This window comes from Canis lupus, chromosome 2 (assembly GCF_011100685.1).
Source record: "Canis lupus familiaris isolate Mischka breed German Shepherd chromosome 2, alternate assembly UU_Cfam_GSD_1.0, whole genome shotgun sequence".
Lineage (NCBI taxonomy): Eukaryota > Metazoa > Chordata > Mammalia > Carnivora > Canidae > Canis > Canis lupus.
Window position 1 is genome coordinate 54,904,002 of NC_049223.1, and position 20,641 is coordinate 54,924,642.

At 39.2% G+C, this 20,641-nt stretch overlaps 1 long non-coding RNA gene across 3 annotated transcripts in view; it reads left to right on the forward strand.

The window, feature by feature from the left end:
- Window positions 1-1,043: 1,043 nt before the first annotated feature.
- LOC100682662 overlaps window positions 1,044-20,641 on the forward strand; it is a 30,901-nt gene continuing 11,303 nt past the window's right edge. For 2 of the 3 annotated variants that reach the window (XR_005355664.1, XR_005355665.1), the window contains exons 1-2: window positions 1,044-1,153; window positions 1,429-1,975. This is a non-coding gene — a long non-coding RNA (uncharacterized LOC100682662). Of the gene's footprint in view, window positions 1,154-1,428; window positions 1,976-3,985; window positions 4,766-20,641 lie in introns of those variants that run through there. The other variant, XR_005355663.1, reaches the window with a different exon arrangement.

Genomic DNA, 20,641 nt, shown 5'->3' on the forward strand with positions numbered 1-20,641 from the left:
CTGAGCTCCCTCCTCCCCCGGCCCTGCTGCCTGGACCCTTATGCTCTCCCACACGGGAGGCCGCACAGAACTTTGCTTCTCTGGTTCCAGTTTGTTGTTCTCCAGTTGAAGTCCTCTTCTGGCCTCTTCTCTACCCTGTGCCCTACCCCAGCTCAGCTGAGTTTTCCCACCAGTGTCCAACAAAAAGCTTCCACTGTGGCCAGCCTGATCTCCGGGGACACCATGAGGACCTAGCACCTCCCACTTGGCCTCCCCTCTGCCTCCTGTTCAGGGCCCAGCCTAGGTTGTCTTCTTCCAAGAAACTCTCTGCTTCCGCCACCCAGAGTTCTCCCATCCACCTTGCATTTCATTCTACCCCCATCATTCTCTTCCCAGCCCCTTGTCCTATGCTGGGCATTGCTAAATGAGCCCTGAGCTCTGTCGGGACAGAAGCAGTTCTTCTCCTTCCTCTTTCTCTCTGTGACCCTTGGCGGAGTACCAGACACACAGTAGGTGCTCAGCTCAGCCCATGGCGACAGCCCGCTCATTGCCATGACTTGCTGGGGAAGACGAGAGGAGGTCAGCGGTGAGCACAAACATAGAGCCTCCTGTAGGGGCCCTTGAGGATGGCCGAGCCGGTCTTCAAGGGTGGTTTAAATAATGAGCTCTGTGTGACTGAATAAAAGTAGAGCTCAAGATAAAATCTGAAATAAATGAAAAGCAATTGGTAAACAGCTGCTGTCACATGCTCTGTTGTGTCTTTGATGAGTTTCAATTAAAAATAGCCCTAATACATCCAAAAAAAAAAAAAAAACCCATGGCGAATTCCCTTTATTGTCCCTTTAATGTGTTACTAAGGAGTTATTGGTATCATTTCATGGCTCCAGCACAAATGCCTCTAGGATTTATTGCTGGGTTCACATCTCTGCTCTTTTATGGATTTCTTCCAAGAGGGGCTTGAATCCGGGGCTCCCATTATATGTCCCTTGTGGTTGGTTGGCTGGAGCAAGCTGCATCAGCAAATGGCAATAAAGCTCACCAAGGCAACAACTGTTCTTCACCAGTGTAGTTTGATTTAGAGCAGAATGTTTCCAGATGGGTTCTGATGTAACCCTTTTCCTTCCATCTCCCGATGACACTGAAACTGAAAAATCAGTCGCAGCACCCAGGTTTTGTACGTCGCTGAGTTTTGTGCGGGTGGGAGGAGAAGGGGTGGTAAAAAAATATATATCCGCCTACGCATATATATGCATAGACCAGACATACTCATTTCTCTGTGGGCAGAAGCGCATTTTCTAAATGACTCAATAACAATGAGAGAAGGTCCAGGAAGGTGATAGGTGTGCTCAATAGGGCCGATTACAAATAAGTACTATTAGAAAAGACCTTATTTATCTTTGGGTTTCGATGCCACTCAAATCACAAACTCTCAGTTTGTTATGTCAACAGGCTGTCCGTGAACATGGGGTTCCTGGGGTCAGCAGCGTGGCTAGTGCCTTCCTCAGTCCCGCTTCTTTAACCAGAGGCGGTGGCCAGACCTCATGAGCCATCATCTAGCAGTTACATTACTGCGTGACAAACCGTCGGAGAGAAAGCTTAGATCTGCCAGGCTCTACCCCCAGGAAGGAGAGGCCGACCGTCGGTGGTACCAGCTCTAACAGAAAGCCAGTCTTCGGCCGCCGGTGGCCTGCGTGGGCTGGGCTGGGCAGCCAGTGCCTGCAGACTTCTCGAACCTGCCCCCGGGGGTGCTCCCTGGCTCAGCCTCTGTGGAGGAGGCACGATCAGCGCCATGAAAGGAGCTTGAGTTCGGGGACACTAATTAGAGGACTGTCTCCCATGGAAGTGCAACCCCTGAGCCACCAAGCAGGGAAGACGGGCTGTCCGGCGTGCATCTGGCTTGGCAAGCAGGCCCGGACACAATACTCTCTCGTCCTGTACGTGCCAGGCCAAGGAAGGACCGCGATCAGACTTCCTGTCTTCATTGCCACACCCTCAGGTGATTTTCTCTTGGTTAAACCAACGTGCCCTGCGAGCAACACCTTATTCCCACCACGTCCAACTCATATTTGTCTAAACGACAACCTGTCAAATTGTGTCATAAATTGTCTCCACCTACCAGATGCTCAGGAGGAGTCTCGGTTCATTCGATTGCCCACGTCATAGAGTGGGGCTTCTGAAGCACCCGGGGGTCTGGGTACAATGCGGACTCTGACGCAAGGAGCCTGGGGTGGGACGCTCAGAGTCTGCATCTCCAACCCGCTCTCAGGTGGTGCGGATGCTGCAGGTCGGAGATTCGCATGCTGGGCCCAGAGCGCCTTAATGATGTTCTCTGAAATTTCCAACAGGAAACATAAACACAGTCACATAATTTTATGCAATTTGCTTCCTGAAAGATAAGAATGATGATGTTTAAAGAGAAGTCGATATTGGACATGAATGTTGAAACACAGTTAGAGTCTCCCCGGACACTACCTCCACGGATAAACATCTTTGGAGAGCTCGAAGAGGTCCTTTAAGGTCGATGAATATTGACTTCAGGAAGTGATCCAAAACAGAACACAAACTGATTCATTTAAAGCAAAGCTTGAATCCAATACTTCTCCCCAGCTGCTCTATTGATGACTGCTTGGCTTTTTCTTTGCAGTAAATGTACATAAACAAATCGAAATATGCTCTCCTTATTTTTTAAAACCTCTTCCTGAGAATAGGATTCGAATTCATTTGCTCACCTGCAACATCCACTGTACAACATTTATTTAAACGAGACATAAATAAGATTTCTGTTATATAAACTAATTCCCTTTGAAATTGATTAGCTAATACATCTTCAGCTGTGGATATAAATGTCAAAGATCAGAGCATTCTGGTTCACCGTTAATAATATTAGGGCCCTGTGCTTAATAACTACTTTCTTCTGAGGAGCTCATAATACCTCATATTTATCCTCCCACTAACCTTTCCTGAGCTTGGTAAAGAAATGTGTTCTTTTTATAGATCTGGATTTGCAAAGCTAATACCCAAGGACTATTTAATTTTTGTGTCTCTGGGTAAATAGATATTAAGCAGAACATAGTAATACCTTAGAGGTGATTCTCTTACTGAGCCTAACTCAGTTTTCCAAAAGCAGGGTTAATGGATTCACGGGTACTAGCACGATTTCCTATGCCCAAGAAGAACATTGTAATAACACAGCTAAATGTGCTCACTGCACAGATATTTATTTAGCATCTATAATAGTAATACTAATGATAATTAATAATAAGCGCTTATAATAAACTAGAGACTATTTTAAGCACTTTACATATAAATCAGTCTTCCTTACAACAACTTACAGAGTAGATACTGATGTTAATCCCCATTTCACAGATAAAGACAGTGAAACACTGAAAGGTCAAAACTTTACCCAAAGTTATAAAGCTCGTAAGTGGCTGCTATGGTCTGAATGTTTGTGCCCTCCCAGAATTCATGTGTTGAAATCCTAACCCCCAAAGATGATGGTGTTAGGAGGCGGGGCCCTTGGAAGATGCTCAGGTCATGAGGATAGACCTCATGAATGAGATTAGTGTTTTGTAGAAATGGCCCCATGTTTGCAAGAGGTGAGGGTAAGAGGGCTCTTCTAGAACTTGCCATGCTGTTCTCCTTGATCTTGGACTTCCCGGCCTCCAGAACTGTGAGGAATGAATTTCTCTTGCTTAAAACTCACACAGTCTATGTTATTTTGTTATACCAGCCCCAAACAGATTAATCCAGCTAATCTTGGTCAAGCCAGAATTAAAACTCAGATAACTTAGCCCCTGTGTCCAAGCTCTGTCATGTGTAGACACCATGATAGGTAATGATGGTCACAACAAAAGTGCTTATGGGAGTAGCGGACATGCTGCATTCACAATACCTCCACCCCACCCCACTTCCAACCGACGGTAGTCATCACATCCTATAAAGTTAGATTCCTATCTTCCAAAATATAATTACGCCCAGGTTTTTAATTTTTTTTTTATTATTTCAGAAAATCGTACTGAGGAAAATGTGAGATTTCCGTTTTAACAGTGATGGGGAGAGGACGTCTTTCTCAAGCACGACCCAAGTCCATAAAACATAAAAACAGATTTCACTGTATAAAATCGCAACACTTCCATACTGCAAGGATACTATAAGCAAAATTAGAAGATAAATGACATTTCCAAAGAGCGGAGATAATGGTGGCCACCTAAATCTGAATCTCCCTGCACACCCTCCAAACAACTGTACAGGTCAACAAAAAGAAACACACACACACACACACACACACACACACACACACATCTCATACTTTCATCTTAACTAGAAATCCCAATAACACTACAAACTTCATATTATCTGTAATTCAGAAAAAACACATCAATTTACAGCAGCACGAGACCTGGACCTGCCACCACAAGTTTTGCAGAGACCTGGGAGGGCATCTCCGGAAAATCTACGTGGAAGAGCGGAGAGGGAAGGAAGTGAAGACAGCTCTCAGAAAGATAAAGGCCATCTTGGGTGTGAAGATATTGAATGCGTTCTGGTATCTAGGAGCACTGACTGTGGTACAGAAACTGCAGAGTGATGTGAGATTCGAAAAAGCCGTTCTGGAAAGGCTGGGGAAGAAACGGATGGAAAAGTCGAGGCAATCTTTGGATACTTCCTAGAGAAGGCAAAAAGAAACATGGGAGAAAGATTCAAAGACTCGGGATCTGTCAAGACAAAGAAAACCAAAATTAAAATAAAATAAAATGTAAAATATAAAATAAAATAAACACAAACACTATTTGGGCCAAATATTTTTTTTCCTTACTGAAGTATAGTGGGGTCTCTTCCGAACATTGCAGGGTATTTGGCAGGACCCTGTACCTCGTAGATGCGATTAGCATGTCAACTCCCCCACTAGCAGCTGTGACAACCAAATATGTCTCTAGACGTTTCCAAGTGTCCAATGACCTAAAGCAATCAACTATCGCATTGCCGATTGGCTCGTTTGTTGTTTGAAGACTCGTCTTTAAATGTTGGCCTTTTTGGCGTTAACCAATAAGAGAAAAAAATAAAGACCATTAAAGGAAAGGAAAGCAGCTCTCCTTCCTCACGCCCTCATTCTTTGCCCAGGTCCCCGTCGCACGCCCGTGAAGTCATGGGCCGGGTAGCAGGCTCTCGGCCCCGCAGGTACGCCCCCCGGGTCATTGCTCTCATGTCACTGTGGCTTGACTCGCTGGGCGGTGGCTCTGCTCCTTCCACCTGCCTGACATGTGCACACAGCCCAGGACGTGGCCGAGGGACAGTTCAAGAATCAGGGCCTAGGTTACAATTTACCACAGCGGAGGAAAAAAGCCTTGTTTTATGATTTCTAAGTTAAGATTTCTTTTCTTTCAAGTTTTCATGTCAATTCCAGTTAACGTCCAGGGTTGGATCAGTGTCGGGCCCACAGGAGAGCCAGGGCGCAGGCCCCTACCCCCCGAGCTCCTCATGCCAGGGCACCTCCTTCACCCACCACCTGCTTCAGCCGTCCCTGCCCTGCGGCCGGTGACCCTCGGTCCCCATAACTGTGTTTCTTGGTTTGTCTCTCTCTCGGATCCTTTGGCTCATCTGTTTTGTTTCTTACATCCCACGTAGGAGGGAAGTCACAGGATACTCGTCTTTCTCCGACTAACTTCCTTCGCTGAGCACAATACCCTCTAGCTCCATCCACATCGTTGCAAATGGCGAGATTTCATTGTTTTATGGCTGAATAATTATTCGTTCCTTTGTACAGCTGAGGAACTCTTCAGCTGTACATATGTGCAAATACACCTTGTTTATCCACTTGTCCACTGACGGCCGCTGGGGCTGCCTCCCTGTCTTGGCTGTTGTAAATAATGCTGCTTTAAACACAGGGGTGCAGGCATCCCTCTGAATTAGCGTTCTTGTATTTTTGGAGCAAATCCCCAGTAATGCAATTGCTGGATCATAGGGTAGCTCTATTTTTAACTTTTTGAGGAACCTCCACACTTTTCCACAGCAGCTGCACCAGAGTGCACTGCCACCAGCAGGGTTCCTTTTTTTCCATATCCTCCCCGGGGCCTTTTTTTTTTTTTTTTTTTTTCCGGTGTTGTTGATTTTAGCCATTCTAATAAGTGTGAGGTGATCTCTCATTGCAGTTTTGATTTGCATTTCCCTGATAAGAGATGATGAGCCTCTTTTCACATGTCTGTCAGCCATCTGGATATCTTCTTTGGAGAAATATCTATATAGTATCATGTCATCTATAAATAGTAGAACAGAATAGAAAACCCAGAAGAAAAAAAAAAAAGTGAAACTATATGGTCAATTTATCTTTGACAAAATAGGATAGAATGTCCAATGGAAAGAGGACAGTCTTTTCAACAAAAGGTGTTGGGAAAACTGGACAGCAATACACAAAAGAAAGAAACTGGACAATTTATTAAACCATACACAAAAATAAATTCAAAATGTTTAAAGATCTAACTGTGAGACCTGAAACCATATAAATCCTAGAAGAAAACACAGCCAGTAGCCTCTTTGACATCGGCCATACCCACTTGAGACAAGGGAAACCAAAGCAAAAATAAACAACTGGAACTACATCAAAATAAAATCTTCCACACAGCGAAGGAAATAGTCAACAAAACTAGAAGGCCACCTATAGAATGGGAGAAGATATTCGCAAATCATGTGCCCGATAAAAGGTTAGTATCCAAAATACAGAAAGAACTTATAAAACTCAACACTCAAAAGGGAAAAAGCCCTCACTTTGTTGAGGTGCTTTTTTTTTTTTTTAATCATGAGCAGATGTTGTACTTTGTCAAATGCTTTTTCTGCATCTACTGAAATGATCATATGGTTCTTGTCCTTTCTCTTATTGATGTGATGTACACACTGATTGATTTGTGAATGTTAAACCAAACGTGCAACTCGGGAATAAATCCCACTTAATCCTGATGAATGATTTTTTTAATGTATTGTTGAATCCAGTTTGCTAGTATTTTAGTGAGGATTTTGCATCTATGTTCATCAGGGACATTGGCCTGTAGTTCTTTTTTTTTAGTGGGATCTCTGTCCGATTTTCATATCAGGATAATGCTGGTCTCTTAGAATGAATTTGGAAGATTTCCTTCCTTTTCTACTTTTTGAAATAATTTGAGAAGAATAGGTATTAATTAACTCTTATTTATTTATTTATTTATTTATTCATTCATTTATTTATTTATTTATTTTGGATATCTGTGTGTCTCTCTTGTTATTAACTCTTCTTTAAATGTTTGGTAGAATTTACTGGCCAAGCCATCTGGTCCTGGACTTTTGTTTGTTGGGAGTTTTTTTATTTCTGATTCAATTTCTTTGCTGGTTATTGGTCGGTTCCAATTTTTTCTTTCTTCCTGTCTCAGTTTCGGTAGTTTATATGTTTCTAGGAACTTACCCATTTCTTCTAGATACGTCTAACTTTTGGTGTACGGTTTTCACAATATTTTATTCTAATTGATTATATTTCTGTGGTGTTGGTTGTTATTTCTACCCTTTCATTTGTGATTTTATTTATTTGAGTCCTTTCTCTTTTTTTCTTGGTAAACCTGGCTAGAAGTTAATCAATGTTATTGATTTTTTTTTTCTCAAGGAAACAGCTCCTGGTTTTATTGATCTATTCTGTTGAGATTTTTTTTTAAGTTTCTATATCATTTAGTTCTTCTCTAATGTTTATTATTTCCTTCTTCTACTGGTTTTAGATTTTCTTTATTGTTCTTTTTCTTGCTCCTTTAGTTGTAAGTTTAGGTTATTTATTTGAGATTTTTCATGCTTCTTGAGGTAGGCCTGTATTGCTATAAACTTTCCTCTTAGAGTCACTTTCGCTGTATCCCACAGGTTTGGGACCATTGTGCTTTCATATTCAATTAATTCTATGTACTTTTATTTCTTCTCTTATTTCCTGGTTGATCCATTCATTATTTAGTAGCCTGTTATTTAACCTTCTTGTATTTGTGGGTTTTTTCCAGGTTTTTTTTCTTGTGATTGACTTCTAGTTTCATAGTGTAGTGATCAGAAAAAAATGCATGGTATGACTTCAGTCTCATCTTGCAACTCAGGAATAATTCCCACTTGATCCTGGTGAATGATTTTTTTTTTTAATGTATTGTTGAGTTCAGTTTGCTAGTATCATAGTGAGGATTTTTGCATCTATGTTCATCAGGGATACAGGCCTGCAGTTCTCTTTTTTAGTGGTGTCTTTATCCAGTTTTATCCAGTTTTCATATCACAATAATGTTGGTCTTTTAGAATGAATTTGGAAGTTTTCCTTCTTTTTCTATTCTTTGGAATAGTTTGAGAAGAATAGATATTAACTCTTCTTTAAATGTTTGGTAGAATTTACCTGCCAACCTATCTGGTCCTGGACTTTTGTTTGTTGGGAGTTTTTTGATTTCTGATTCAATTTATTTGCTGGTTATTGGTCTGTTCCAGTTTTCTCTTTCTTTTCTTCCTGGCTCAATTTTGGTAGTTTACATGTTTCTAAGGGACTTTAACAGATCTTTAACTTTTGGAAAAAATTTTATGGGCTATTAGGTGATGATTCTGCAGACAGTTCCATGTGCATTCTGCTATTTTAAGATGGAACATTCCCGGGATCCCTGGGTGGCTCAGCAGTTTAGTGCCTGCCTTTGGCCCAGGGCCAATCCTGGAGTCCCGGGATCGAGTCCCACATCGGGCTCCCTACATGGAGCCTGCTTCTCCCTCTGCCTGTGTCTCTGCCTCTCTCTCTCTCTCTCTCTCTCTCTCTATCTCTGTGTGTGTGTGTGTGTATGTGTGTGTGTGTGTGTCTCAGAAATAAATAAATAAAATCTTTTAAAAAATAAGATGGAACATTCTGAATATATGTTTAATCCTTCTGGTCAAGTGTGTCATTCAAAATACTTATTTCCTTGTGGGTTTTCTGCTTAGGTGATCTGTCATTTGATGTAAGTGGGCTGTTAAAATCCCCTGCTGTTATCACATCATTCTCAATAAGTTCGTTTGTGTTTCTTATTAACTGTTTTATGAATTAGGGTGTTCCCATGTTGGGTGCGTAAATACTTAAAATTGTTATAACTACTTGTTGGATTGTCCCCCTTATTGTTATATAGCATCCTTCTTTGTCTCTTGTTATAGTCTTTGTCCTAAAGTCTATTTTGTCTGATATAAGTATTGCTACTCTGGCTTTCTTTTGTCATCCATTTGCATGGTAGATATTTTTCCAGCTCCTCACTTTCAAAGGGGACTGTAGGTGTCTTTGGGTCTAAAATGAGTCTCTTGTAGACAGCATATAGATGGTTCTTGGTTTTTATTTTTTTATCCATTCTATTACCCTATGTCTTTTAATCAGAGCACTTAGTCCATTTACATTCAAAGTAATTATTGATAGATATGTATGTATTGCCATTTTATTACTTGTTTTGTGGTTGTTTCTGAAGATTTTGTCTGATTCTTTCTCGTCTTTCTCACATGTTTTATTGATTCTCTTTAGTGATATATTTGGATTTCTTGCTTTTTATTCTTTGCATATTTATTAATGGTTTTTGATATATGGTTACCAATATGTTTGTATATAACCTCTTCCACATAGAGCAGCCTATGGTTGATGGTTGTTTAAGTTTGAACCTATCCTTTCCTCTCCCCCTCACATTTTAGGTATATGTTATTATATTTCATATCCTTTTTGTGTGTGTGAGTTCCTTGACTGATTTTTTTAAGAAAAATACTCATTTTTACTGCTTTTGTGTGTGCTACCTTTATATTGTCACTTTTGGCCTCTCCTTTCTACTCAAAGAGTCTCCTTTAATATTTCTTGCAGGGCTGGTTTAGTGGTCATGAACTCATTTAGTTTTTGTTTGTCTGGGAAACTCTTTATCTCTCCTTCTATTCTGAATGACAGCCTTGCTGGCTAGAGTGTTCTTGGCTGCAGATTTTTCCCATTTAGCACTTGGAATATATCATGCCACTCTCTACTGGCTTGCAAAGTTTCTTTTGAAAAAGCTCCTGCTAGCCTTATGGTTTTCCCTTGTAAGTTACTTGCTTCTTTGATCTTATTCCTTTAAAAAAAAATTGTATCACTATATTTTGCAAATTTGATTACAATGCGTCTTAGTGTGGGTCAGCTTTTGTTGATTTTAATGGAAGTTCTCTGTGCCTCCTGGATCTCATTTTCTCTTTCTTTCCTCAGATTAGTGAAATTTGCAGCTATTATTTCTTGGGTTTTTTTTAAGATTTTATTATTTATTTGACAGAGAGAGAGAGAGAGAAAGGGAGCACAAGTAGGGGGAGGAGCAGGCAGAGGGAGAGGGAGAAGCAGGCTCTACACTAAGCAGGGAGCCCCCTGTGGGACTTAGTTGCAGGACCCTGGGATCATGACCTGAGCCAAAGGCAGACACTTAACTGACTAAGCCACCCAGGTGCCCCTTCAGCTCTTATTTCTTCAAATAAATTTTCTGCCCTCTTTTCTCTCTCTACTTCTTCTGAGACTCCTATAATACGAATGTTATTGCATTTGATGGAGTCATTGAGCTCCCTAAGTGTATTCTTATTTTGCATAATTCTTTGTTCTTTTTGTTCAGTTTGATTATTTTCCATTACTCTGTCTTCTACATCACTAATTCATTCTCTGTGTCTTTCATCCTGCTATTCATTCCAGCAAGCACATTTCTCATTTTGGTTTTTTAAGTCCTTTATCTCTGCTATGTCATTCCTTGTCTCTGGGTTGAGGCTCTCATTCATATCTTCCAATCTTTTCTCAAGTCCAGAAAGTATCCTTTTAATCATTGCTTGAAATTCTTACCAGGCATGTTACTTACATCTGTTTTGTCATGATCTCATCCTGTTATTTCATTTAGGATAGAGGTCTCTGTCTCCTCATTTGTTTACCTCCCTGTATCTGTTTCTATGTATTAAGAAAGTCAGCTATGTCTTCTGTTCTTGAAAGTAGTGACTATGAAAGAGAGGTCCTAGAGTGCCCAGCAGTGCAGTGTCCCTTGTTCACTAGAACCCGGCACTTCAGAAGAGTATTCAGTGTGTGCTGCTTACGCCCTGCTGTTATCACTGAGTCACGTTTCCTTTCAGTGCAGTGTCTACACTGACTCTCTGCCTGTTATGGACTGTGTTTGCTCTCTACGGTGTTAGAGGGATGCAGGCAGGCCAACTCTGAGGGCGCAGGCCCACCAGGGAAGTTGGGGGCAGGGTTAGAGTTATAACAAGATTTGTGCTGGGCCACTAGTCCTATGCTAGATTCCCTGAACCATTGCAATGGATGGGATTTGTGAGCTGGGGTGGCTGTAGGTGCAAAGCTGGGCATGACACACAAGGTAACAAAATTTGCCTTCAGCCCAGTACCAAAGCTACAGGTATGGAGTGGGCAGGTCCACAGGAGAACTCATGGGACCAACATCCTGCTGGCTGGTTAGGTAGCAAGTGCCTATACAGTGCCACCTCCCACAAGTGTGTCTGTGTTTATGCTGGTGGGCACGGGAGGAAAATAATGACTGCCAGCTCCCTTGTGGAGAAGTCCCCCAACATGCTCCAAAATCAGGAAGAACAGATCTGTCTCCCACTTCTCCTAGCATTGTGTAAACTGTCATTTTGATGTTGCCTCTTTGCACAGGTTGCTGTCTCTTTGAGGGCAGTGGCCCAACTATCTTCTCCCCTCCTGGCTCATCCAATGCTGAGTTAGCTGAATTTTAAAGCTCTAGGCTCCAAGTCCCACTGGTTTTACTAACTTACAGAATTTAGGGGCGCCTGGGTGGCTCACTCGGTTAACCACCCAACTCTTGATCTCAGCCCAGGTCTTGATCTCAAGGTCGTGAGTTCAAGTCCCATGTTGGGCTCAGCCCCTGTGGTTTTTAAAGCCAAATGTTAAGGGTATTAGTCTTCCCCCTGTGAGCTCCCTGGTGTAAGGACCTATTTCTTTGCCCTCTCTATGTGCACAGCTCCCTCCCTCCTCCAGGCAGCCTCCCTCCACCTTTCTGAACCTTCCAATCTTTCAGATGCAACTTCTCCTCCCTAGTTAGTTGCATAATTTGTTCTGCCAATTTTCCAATTGCTTTTAGTTCATGGAGTTGGATGTGGATGATATCTAGTTGTAAACGTGAGCTCAGCGTCCTCCTACTCCACCATCTTCCCAAGCTACTCCACAAATTAAGATTTCTGAACACAGATCTTCAAGTTAAATGAATGACTATAATAGAATCATAATTTTCAATGATGCAGAAAAAGATTAAATAAGCCATCAACCTCAGAGGATTTATTATTTCAGTGTATTTTTATTAAACAGGCAGCAATACCAAATTTACCTATATTAAAGCAATTCATTTCTAGAGACCAACATTTCAATGATGAATGCCAATAAATGACTTTTACTATCATATATGTTACACCTTTTATAGCTGTTTTAGTAAGAAACTTTTCAGATGCCTTCATTTATATTCTCTATTTGTTCTTAAAAGGAATTTTCCTGAAACATAACACTTCTTAAAATCAAGTCCTGATCCAATAGATTTAAATGTCTACATTCTGTGTACTGCAGGGGAAAAAATAATTGGATTATGCTTTCTCATTCATGACTATTTAAATATTCTGTTTCTGAGGTTACATTTTAGTGTGTTTTTATGTTTTATTCAGGACACAGTGTTCCAGCAAATATCACAAACCCAAATCAATGGCTTATACTGACATTAAATATGCCATTAACATGCTTGCTCTCAGAAAAGTTCAATGAGAAGCTGTCAACAAACCTGCAGAGAAAGCCTTACTGCATTCAAAATAAATGATAAAAGAGGAGCCAGAAATAACTTAAAACTTTTAGGATAATAAAGAGAAGAAAAAGTAATCTGAAAATATCTAGCTCTCTGCTAGGCAAACAAAAATTATTTCAATTTTCATATGCCTAGAGCTGTCATTTTCCACAGCAATCATGAGGCTGTTCCTTTCACCCCTGTGACTTAGGCGCTTAGGATGTAATGTGACTAACACCTTAAAACCCTGATCTTTAATGTCCCCATCACCATGAGCAACAGTGAGGTCCCACACAGCAGCACTCTAAAAAATAGCATCAAAAGATCAGCCACTCAAATAGAGGGACAAAAAAAGAAGATAGTGTGTCTGAGGTTTTAGAACTATTTCATCATTATTTCATTCATTCATTTACTAAACTGAGGATGCTTACTGGCCAAGTCTTTGAAAGGGAATACATGGCCCACCAGCTGGGATTCACCTTGAAAATAAAGGAGAAGGCTGAGTGAAGCCAAGGAAGTTGAGTGAGTGAGGGCTCATTAGTGCTGGAAAGGGAAAAATGAGAGCCTCTGCAGAGATGGCCTGTGAGCTCTTTCCTGTAGAAGAGTTTGGCAAAACACCTGAGGCCAATGGTGCATCAAAGAAGGTTTCAGAGCAGAGGAGGATATGCTGTTGACAGGAGGCCATGGAAGCTGATAGCAGAAAGGGGCCAGAACAACTTGAAGAACAGACCAAATCCCAGGTCCAGACTCAATCATTTATATTTGTCTGAGTTCATTTTTGAGCCTGTCTAATAATAATTCACATTCATAATGGTGACCCCAGAGTCACTCATAAAGTATTAATCATATTCATTTAGCTCTTTAAAGAAATGCAAGACAAAGGAGCTTCTTTCTTGAAAGATTTTCATGAAAAAACTGTTACAAATTTTTAAAAACTTTATTGAGGTATGTAATTTATATGTAATAAAATATACTTATTTAAAGTGTACACTTTGGGGAGTTTTGATTTAACTATATATCTGTGAAACCATTACAATTAAGGTAGTGAAAATACTCATTAACTATGAAAGATTAAGAATGCCCCTTTAGAATGCCACCTTCCTGTATCTCTGTCTCCACAACCAATTCCTAGACAACTACAGATCTGCTTTCTATTACAGTAGATTAGTTTGCATTTTCTATGATTTTATATAAATGAAATCATACATTATACACCCTTTTTTGTTTGATTTCTTTTACTCAGCATAAATATTTTGAAATTCATATATATTGTGTGTATCAATAGTTCATTCTTTTGAAATTGCTAAATTAAATAAATAATAATAATAAATAAAATAAAATTACTGAATAGGATTCCATCATATGAATATACCACAATTTGTTTCTCTTTTCACTTGTTGATGAATACTTAAGTTGTTTCCAATTGGGGCTACTAAAAATAAAAATATGTATTTGTGTATAAGTCTTTGTATGAACATATGATTTTACTTCTTTTGTGTTAGTACCTAACATTGGAATGACTGGATCATACAGTAGGTGTATGTTTAACATTTCAAGAAACTACCAAACTGGTTTTTTTAAGTACTTGTACCATCTTGCTTTTCTACCAGCAGCGCCTGAGAGTTATGATTGTTCCACATTCATACCAACACAAGGTAGAATCAGTCATTTTAAATGTAGACATTCTAATAAAGTGTGTAGCGCTATCTCAATGTAATTTTAATTTGTATTTTCCTAATAACTTATGGTGTTGAGCATATTGTCAGGTGCTTGTATGTCATCCATGTATCTTTTTTTGGTGAAACATCTGTCCAAATCTTGTACTCATTTTTTAATTGGGTTGTTTGTTTTCTTAATAAGTTTTTCTTATCACTAAGTTAGAGGAGTTTTTTAAACAGATCTTCCTCAACCTACAATGCGGTTATGGTCTCATAAACCCATCCTGAATTGAAAATACTGTTGAGAAGTGTTCAGTTGAGCAAAATCATCAAACACAAAGACTATTTTATAATAAAGTGTTTAATCTCCTATAATTCATTAAATACTGTACTGAAAGTGAAAAGTAGAGTGGTTGTATGGATGCAGAATGGTTGTACATTTATCAGTTGTTGACCCTCCTAATCTGGTGGCTGACAGAGCTGCGGCTCACTGCACTGCCCAGCATCAGGAGTGAGTATCATTGCTAGCCAGGAAAAGGTCAGAACTCAAAATTTGAAGTACAACCTCTACTAAATGTATATCTCTCTCATACCATTGTAAAGTCGAAAAATTGAAATTCAAAACCATCCTAAGTTTGGGGCCATCTGTACATTCATGATACGTATGAATGCTTTATCAGATATTTAATTTGCAAATATTTTCTCCCAATATGTAGTTTATCTTTTCATTCTCTTAACATTATCTTCTGTAGAGCAGAAGTTCTTACTTGTAATGGAATTCATTTTAATTTGCTCTTTTATGAATCATATTTTTAATGGCATATCTAAGAAGTTTTTCTTTGCCTACCTAATTTAAAGCCAGAAAGATTTTTCTCCCATATTTTCTTCCAGAAATTTTTTAGTTTTAGGTTTTATGTTAATGTCTGCTGTCCATATTGACCCAAGTAATTAAATTAATTTTTTGTATATGATGCGAGGGACTTTTTTTAATATCCTGTTGTAACAACATTATTTGTTAAAAGGAGTCCCTTTCTCCATTGAATTGTCTTTGCTCCCTTGTCGAAAATCAGTAGACTATATGTATAGGTCTCTATTCTGTTCCATTGATTATTTGTCCATTTTTATGCCAATACCACACTGATCTGATTACTGTAGTTGTGTAGTAAGTCTTAAAATGAAGTAGCATTAGCCTCCAACTTTGTTCTTTTGGAAGTTGCTCTAGTCCCTTTGCATTTTCATATGAATTTCAGAATCAGTTTATCAATTTCTATTTTAAAACCTCAGGAATTTGGATTTGGATTTCATTGAATCTATGAGTCAATTTGGGGAGAATTGAAGTCTTTACATTTTTGAGTTTTCCATCCCACGAAGACAGTATATCTCTCCATTGTTCAGGTCATCTTTAATCTCCCTCACAGTATTTTGTAGTTTTCAATGCAGAGGGCTCACTCATCTTTTGTCAGATTTATCCCTAAATGTTGAATACTTTTGATGCTATTGTAAGTGATATTTTTTAAGTTCAATTTCACATTGCTTGTTGCTGGTAGATAGAAATACAGTTCTATTTGTATGTTGATCCTATTACCTGCAACCTTGCAAACTCACTAGTTTTAGCAGCTTTTTTTGTACGGTCCATAGGATTTTTCATAAGACATAGATCTGGGAATAAAGACAGTTTTACTTCCCCTTTTGTAATCTAGATGCTTTTTCTTTCTTTCTCTTGCCTTCTTGCACTGACTGGAACATCTAGTTAAACAGAAGTGTGATTTAAATTAAAAAAAAAAAAAGCTTTGTTTTGTTCCTGATCTTAGAAAAAAATAATTTTTTCTTTAAGTATGATGTTAGCTCCATGTTGTTCATAAATACCCTTAACTGGGTTGAGGAAGTTCCCTTTTAATTCCTAGTTTGCTAACAGGTTTGTTGTTGTTGTTGTTGCTATAGTTGTTTAAATCAGGAATGAACATTGAACTTTATCAAAGATTTTTCTGCATCTTTTGAAACGATCATTGGGTTATTTTTAAGTTTGTTACTATAATGAAATCTATTTTATTATATTGATGTTCACATATTAAGCTTGCTTTGCACTCCTGGGATAAACCTCACTTGATATCATATATCATCTTTTTTTTATATTGTAGGGTTTGATTTGCTAAAATTCTGTTAAGCATTTGCATCTATGTTCACGAAGGATATTAGTTTAAGAGCTGAGCTGAACTGGAGGGAGCTTAGCTGCCAGGTGTCAACTAAGAAAAGCCAGAATGAAAGTCATAGTCAAGCTTGTAATCAATTACTGTGAGAAAATACCAGCTCCTTCAATGCTCCACGTTTTTTTCCCAGGAACAAGGCAAGTGAGGGTCAGATATAGCAGCATGAGTTGGGGTACCTGTCTCACTGCTGAGGGAGCCCCATACAAAAGACTCCTGCCATTTTATGGACCCAGCGAGTAGAGCTGAGGGAGAAGGAAAGAACCAGGAATGGAAAAGTACTGAGTATTAAGTCAGAGTGGAGAAAAACGTCTTTAAGTCATCCCCCTTCCTCTTTCCATTCCAGTAAAAAGAGAGATGTTGGCAGAGATGCCTGAAGAAGGCCTTGGCCAAAGGCTTCCAATAAAGAGGCCCTAAGAGGAGGCACCTGGGCTAGGAATGCATCTATGCACAAGAGCTTGGCCAGCCGGGGAGCCTGAGCTCTTGACTGCAACTTCCTCCAGGCAAGTCTGCTGTGGAAGGGGCAGCTTGTTCCTAGGACACCCAGTAGGGTAAGCCTTTGTAACTATCTGTGTTCAGGCCTGGAAGATCACACATCGAAAATTGGCCAGGAGCCAGACCTTAAGTTGGGGGGGGAGGGGTTCTTGTAATACTTTTGTTAGATTTTGGTGTCAGAGTAATGCTGGCCCCACGAAATGATGGAAATGTTCTCTCTCCTTTTCAATTTTCTGGAATAGTTTGTGTAGATTTGGATTGTTTCTTAATGTTTATTTGCTGGAATTTACCAGTAAAGTTATCTGGGCCTGGATTTTTCTTTGTGAGAGGTACTACAAACCTGAATTTAGTTAATTTATGAGGATATTTAGATTATCTATTTTTCCTGAGGGGGGGCTTTGATAATTTGTGTCTTTCCAGAAATTTGTCCATTTAATCTATGTTGTGGACTTTATTGTCAAAAAGCTGTTCGAGCTTCTCATTTATCCTTTTACTGTTTCTATAATCTGTAGTGATATTACCTCTCTCAGTCCTGATCACTCTGGCTAGGCAGTTATCAATTCTATTGATCTCAATCAGTTTTTTAACTCATTAATTTTTCTCTACTGTTTTTCTCTTTTCTGCGTCATTGAGTTGTAATCTGATCAGTATTATTTCCTTATTCTATCTATTTGGGTTTCATTTACTCTTCTTTTACAAGTCTCTTGAGGTAAAAACTAAAGTCATTGATTTGAGACCTTTCTTCTGCTCTTACGTAGTTCGTTAGTACTTCCCTTCTAAATCCTGCTTAAATTTCATCCCACAAATTTTGATATGTTGTGCTTTCATTTTCTTCAGCTTAAAATACTCTGTAGTTTCTTTTTAAATTTCTTCTCGGACCTATAGGTTGGAATTATGCTTCTTTATTTTCTAAAAATTTGGGGGTTTTAAGAGATATGATTCTCTTGATTGCTAGTTTAAATCACTTGTGGTCAGATACCATATTTTATGTGACTCAAATTATTTTAGATATATTGAGATTTGTTATATGGTCTGTCTTGGCAAGTGTTTTCTGTGCTCTTAAAAAGAATGGAGTATTTAACTAGAGTGTTCTATAAATATTAATAGGCCAAGCTGGTTGATAGTGTTGTTCAGGTCTTCTATATTTTTACTGAATTGTGGTCTACTTATTCTAGCAATTTTTGAGAGATAGCTATTGCAACCTCTAATTATACTGTGGATTTTTCTATTTATTCTTTTTTTCTCTCCATGTCTGGATAGTTTTTATTGTTGTGCCTTCAAATTCACTACTTTTCTGTAATATCTAATCTGCTATTAATATGATCTCTGTGTTTTTCAACTTATTGTTGGTTTCATCTTAATTTGGATCTTTTTAAATATATTTCATGTCTCTCCTCAATATGTTCAATCTTTCATTTAGCCTTTTCAAAATATACCATCTAGCCATTACTGTTTTAATGTCCTTTTTTACTAATTCCATCATTTGTGTCATTTTTATTTCTATTGATAATTTTTTCAACCTATTATGGGTTTTATTTCCCTGTTTCTTTGCTGGTTTTGTTACCAGATGCTAAGTATTTACCATGTTGTTTCGCTTTGTTCTGGAGTGTAGTCAAGTTGTGTATACACTCCAGGTCTTACTTTGAGGCTTTGTTAGACAGGACCAGACCAGCATTAAAATAAAACTAATTTTGTTCTGCTACTGAGAGAAAATGCTCCTGAGTACTTCACCTCATGACCCAGGAATTACATTTTCTACCCCTCCTGGTGAAAACAGGCACTTTTCCCTGTGTGCGTGAGCCAGAGAGATTACTCCCTCTGCCTATTTTGAATGATTCTTCCCTCCTTTGTAATTGGTTTGTATATCTGCATAAGTGGATCAGTACCCAGCTGAATCCTCAAGGGGACCCTAAGCAGACCTCTGAATTTCTGTGTGCATCTCTCTCCTTTCTGGTACTCTGTCCCATGAATTCTTAACCATCTGGCCTTCCTAGACTTCTGGCTTCACCCCCTTATACTCAGGAGAATGCTGAGCTCTAGCCTGGGTTCTCCTCCCTGCACCATAATCTAGAAACCACCTCAAGACAGTAAATTTGGGGCAATTACAAGACTCATGTTGCTTGTGTATCATCTCTCAAAGATCACTGTTTTTCATTATCTAATGTCCAGGATCTTGATAATCATTATTTCTTATATTTTGTCCTGCTTTTCATTTATTTCAGACAAGAAGGCAAATCTTTTCATTATTACTCCATTATGGCCAGAAACAAAGGTCTGAAAAATAGTTAAGCATTGTAATATCAGCCAAATAGTTTTTTTTTAGTTAAGGTATTTAAAAATAAACTTAAATTACCTAAACATCTACTTTTTCCTCACTGATAGCAAATAAACAAGATTTCAATATAAGTTGTCATTCATCATGAAATTGTTCAGCTGTAAACACTGGAAAATAATGGACTTTGCACTAAGAGTTTTATAGATCTTGATGCACATTTTCAAGGAGCAACAAGAAGAGATCAATAAACAATTAACTTATTTGAGAAGTCAACCTTTTAGATGTTACCAGACTGTTGAGCTTTGAACATCTTCACTAGAGTGGGACCCAACAAACAGGAAGGAAGCCTCTGCGTGTGGCCACACACCCCTTGTGGGGAGCCTTTCAGTTTAATTCACCTATTCAAAGTATATTTACTGAGTTCCTGCTGTCTGCCAGCAACTTTTCAAGTCCATGAAGATACAGTAGGGAACAAAACAAAGGCCTAAACCTTTGTGGAACTTAGTAGATGAAACAGACAATAAACCAACATAAAATGGTTCTACTGAGAAAAAAATGTAATCAGAAAAAGGGGCTAGCGAACTTCAATTTTAGACTGAGCTGTCAGGGAAGACCTCTCTGAGAAGGTCACATTGACTTTGAATGAAGTGAGAGAGGACACCATGCAAAACTCTAGAAAATATTCTGGAGAAAGGGGACAAATGCAAATACTCTGAGGTCCAAATGAGGTGAGCTGATTGAAGGATTCTGGTAGGAGTCTGATCCGAAATTAGCACTAACAAGGAACCATTTGGTTTCGTTGAACTACGTCCATTCATTCACTTATATATGTAAAGTACATATCAACTGCGTATGCATTCGCTGTATGCGTGAATGCAAGGATGAGCTGCATAAAATAAAACATAAACACTACTTAATGGGAGAGAATCTGGTACATAAACAAGAATGGTCATAATAATGGGTATAGTGAGGCTTCAAGTTTAACAGCTGGAAGGGTATACTAATTGTAAGAGATTGGCCTACTTGGCCATGTGCGATTGGCCCGCTGGGCCCTATATTCATGAAGGGATCAGAGATTTGGGGGACATGCTCTGTGTAAAGATGAGAAGCAACTATTCAAAGGGAAGTGCTATGTTAATCAGAGCAAAGGGCCTACTTGTCAGAGCCCTTTGGCCCTGCCTCTCTGGGTCCATGCTCAAGTTCTTTAGAAGAGAGGTAAAGGGCTTCATTGTCGAAATCTGTATAAGAAACCAGAGCACCAAGCCATGCTGCTTG